A 4,693-nucleotide genomic window follows, 5' to 3' on the forward strand; every position below is an offset into this window, starting at 1 on the left:
CACAGGACTGTTTTAGGACTAACAAAAGTTTTTGAATAAAGCTCTAACTTTTGCTAGATTTGGTGTATTTCTGTTCAGCTGCTATTTCTGTAGCTGCAACACAAGTTTCCTATAAGAATTAACATGTGAAATCAGTGTTTTACGAAATCAATGTTTTGGTGCCTCGCCTTCATCTTGACCCATGCATAACAAATCAGCTTAAAACCTTTCAGGAAGGAGATGAGGTAAGTGAACTTATTTTTCAATTACATTTTCAAATGGTGGCAAAGAAATTTGAACAAGGAAAAACATTCTTCAGTGTAAACTCTGACCTAACTGTAACTGCACAACCATGCCATTATGGCAGGGGTCTCTCCATGCTGACGTATAGGAAAAAGCTTTTTCAACTTGTAAAACGTTTGCTAACATATTTATTGTGACATAGGGCCAGATGTAGCAAGTTAGCAAATTGCGACTTGCAATTTGCGAGTCCGTGCGACTCGCAAATTGCAAGTCGCAATTTGCTATGCAGTACGGTGTCTCAGACACCGACTCGCTATGGGGTCGCAATGACCCACCTCATGAATATTCATGAGGTGGGTCGCAATTTGCGGCCCCATAGCGAGTATAGGCACTCGCAAACATGGAGGCCTGCTGTCGTCAGCAGACCTCCATGTTCGTGACTGCTTTAAATAAAGCAGTTTTTTTTCTTTCAAAGTGCAACCCGTTTTCCTTAAAGGAAAACGAGCTGCACTTTGAAAAAATAACCGAAACCTTTAGTTTCGGTATTTTTCAGGGCAGGCAGTGGTCCATTGGACCACTGCCTGCCCTGAAAAATTATTTTTTTTGCCAGACACAAAGGGGAAGGGGTCCCTTGGGAACCCCTTCCCGTTTGCGCCTTGGTTACCATCCACTTCAAGTGGATGGTAACTGCGCCTTCATTTGCGACCGCAATCGCGGTCGCAAATGAATATATATAGCATTGCGAGTCGCTAATAGGAAGGGAACACCCCTTCCTATTAGCGAGTCGGAAATGCATTTTGCGAGTCGCATCCGACTCGCAAAATGCATTTCTGCATTCCGATGAGGCTTTTGCGAGTCGCAAACGCTTTGCTACATCTGGCCCATATTAATTTAAATTATAATTGTATATCTATTTTAATTTGTAATACTGAAAAAAACAAAGTTGCATCCCCTATAACTACATTTTTTATTACAAATTCAATTATTTAAAATATATTAAATTACATTCATTTAATTGTTCCTAAGGTTAAATCAAAAACACATTTCTACCCAAAACCAAACAATATTTGTATGCATTAAGATTTATTTAAAGTAATGTTAAGAATAAATTAATAATAATTGACATATATCTACTAATATGTTTTGTCACACTACTTTTTAAGGTAATTCAAATATGTTATAAATACATTAAAATATATGTGCTATCTTCATATAGTTTGTAACATTAAATTATATTCATTTTTTATTTTTAAATATTTTAAATAATTTTTTCTAAATTACATTTATTTCCTATGGGCCTTGGTTCATGCCTCCATTATTTTCTGTGGGAGGGTGCAGTTGTAGCAAGATTTGGCTACCTGTGATTCTAGATTTGCACTTTTTTCTTGAAGTAACTTACACATATAATTTATGCTTCCTCTACTTTTTCATGGAGTGGAGATGTGTAAATCTGCACTGTTTTCTAAGTTTACACTGAGATTTGATGTATAACCAAAAGCAGTAAATTACTCAAAATCATAAGAGTACATTTACATGTATAAATTGCTCACAAGAGTAATTTACTTTTGTGAATGAACTTATTCATAGTTTCCAAACTGTCCTGGAGATTCAATATGCCATTAAATTAAAAGTGCAACATAACCAGTAATTTTGCCATTTATATAATTATATGGACAAATAATAAACTAATGACCATCCAGACCGAACTCCAGTGAAAATCTATGTAATTTGAATTGGCCAGACTTAATTGTTGCAGCATGCACATGTCCTAGGCCCTGAATTGCCAGGTATGGAGTCCATAGACTTGGTAATTTGGAGCCCCAGGATACTAGAAAAGGTGAAAAATCATCAGCAGCATCCTCTCCAGGAATACTGCTACTGGCCACTCAAGGTGAAGGATTTAATAAGGAGGCTCAGCAATTGACATATCAGGTGAGCCTGATGGTCCTTGTCTGTCATCACTATCTATGTATGTCTTATTTTCAATATTTAGCTTAGCCTCTGTGTAGTGCAATCACAGTGCAAAAGTCAAGAGTTGGTGACTATAGGGAAATGGAAGAATTGAGGGTCTGTCTCACCCACTCCCTTTCTGTCTGTGTGCCCCATTTTGTGACTGATACATATTGAGGCATGTGCATATATAAATCTTGTTGTGATACCAGTACTAAGACAGATTTGGAGGCTAATGGCCTACCAGATCCCGTTTGGAGTGCCATGGAACAGAATCATAGAGATTGGATTAATTTCCCTTTGGTTTTTTGGGAGCTACTCTGCTATTGATCAGCAAACTAGTCTAAGTGCCCCTTTCTGCACTTGATGCTCAGAATACCCAGGGAGACAGTCAAGGCTTCTCAGAATGGTAGTGGGGCAGCAGAGGGGGACAACAGAGCAGAACTCAGAGGTCAATCAATAGACACAATTGGTTATTCTTTAGTTAAAAAGAAAGTACTGCTATATCATAGAAAAAATACCAAGCACTGCAATGGGGTACAAGTTACAGTGTTGTGGCCACAACTGCAGGTTCTACACCCACTATGATGCCCTTTCCTCACACTGGTAACTTCCCCAATGTCTACAGTAATAAACACAAAAGTAACGAGATAGACATCTATTGGCACAGATTCATATCACTCCTTGTTATATCACTGGAAAGTCTGTAGATCAGCTCATGAGTTTTTAAGCTAAATGAGTTGACAAAGGTTAGCATTCTTTCAGAAGAGTCACCTTTGTATGGTTAAGACTTTGCCTTTCAGTCTTTGAAAGTGCAGGCTTTGTGTTACCTTCTCTAAGGAGTTGTTGCTGCCTGGGCCTAAATGGTGTGGCAGCAATCTTGCACCTTTGACATCTACTCCAGAGATGCAGGAATATGGGCAGTAGTCTTACTTTTCAATCAGCCCACTGATTTGAATGGTGTGGTAGGTGCTCATCTCCCGCACTTTCACCTTCTATCTGAGTTCAGGTAGGTACTGTTATTTGGCAACATCAACCACTGAACTGACTGTAAATGGATGCTTGTCTTCAGTATCCTACTTGCCAAGGACAGGATTTCATCTTGATGGTGAGTGCACCGCCTAGAGGAGGTACACCACATTGGGTAGTGCCTGCACCATTCCTTCAGGCATGCAGTATAGGTGCCAGACAGTACAATGTCAATTAGCCTGATGTCATCTGTTCATAGATTCAGCAGGAACCCTGGGAGACCCCTCATGCTTTGGGTCAGGTCCAGCTTCACTCCTGTCAGTATGTGGCTACTTCTGAGTGTTCCACATGCTTAAAACATGCTGGGACATTCCTCCAGGACAGTCTCTCTTCCTACAGAAACCAGCACTTTGCTTCTCTCTTTCACAGCAGGCAGACAGGTTTCTAGGCACTAGCTGCCTCCTTCACATCTCCAGCGTGTTGTACAGACTTTAGGTGATGTCTCCTCATCTGTTGGATACTGATTTTCATGCAGACAGCTGCCGTGCATTATGGAGGGACACTCCCTTCCTTACTCAAGAAGAACATGGAACAAAGTGGATGGGTTGGGTCCCACTATAAAATACAATTCCCAGAGAGCACAGATGGAATGTGAATTCATTCTCTAAGGTCCTGGAACTGGTTTTAGTCAGGTCCTTTGTAATTCTAATGTTCAGACTGTAGTGCTTTTGCTTGAAGTGATTGCTAGATCACTATTAAAACAAATAGTTATGAGGTTGGGTCCAAGCAGGAATATCACAAAACATGGCCACTAGTAAGCGTGAAGGCTTTGCACCTGGCTGTCATCAGCCTTTCTGAAGATGCAGGTAGCCTAAAAGATTTGGCCAAGTTTATGCTATATAAAAAAGCAACAAAAAAAACGTGTAAAATGTATCCGAAAATTCAGCTACTGTTTATGGCAATAATAATGTTTTAAACATTTGAATAAAAAGAGAAGGCACTCCCTCAGCGCAGAAATTGCAGACCTGATACCTCATGACCAAAAATCAATTAATGCTTTGTTGGCAAGGTGGAATTTGTTTGAATTAGCAAGTGATATTCAGACTGAGAGTATCTATATGGCATTTCTCTTAGAAGTTTTCTTGGAGTAAGGCAGGAACAGGTGTAGCGGTAAAGAGAGGTGATTAGATGAGTATAGAGAGAGTGCTTTGTGCACTATTTATTTTTGATTTTTAAGGTGACATTGAGCACAGTCACCTCCATTACCTCCTGAGTTAATTCATTTCCATTTATTATTTATTCTAGTGTTAGTAGCTTCCAAAGGTTAGCATTACATAACCAGATAATTTAAGACACATTGGCTCTCATTACGACCCTGGTGGTCTGTGTCAAAGTGGCGCTAATACCGCCACAGGCCAGCGGCAAATACTACCAAATTATCACCATGGTGGAAAGATCTCCGATAGACAGCCAATGTACCAAACAGACCGCCAGGGCGGAAACAATAGCCTCCATGGCGGTATCCGCCTACAGCAAGGCGGAAGTCAATGTT

The sequence above is a fragment of the Pleurodeles waltl genome, chromosome 11, assembly GCF_031143425.1.
Source record: "Pleurodeles waltl isolate 20211129_DDA chromosome 11, aPleWal1.hap1.20221129, whole genome shotgun sequence".
In the NCBI taxonomy this organism is placed as follows: Eukaryota; Metazoa; Chordata; class Amphibia; order Caudata; family Salamandridae; genus Pleurodeles; species Pleurodeles waltl.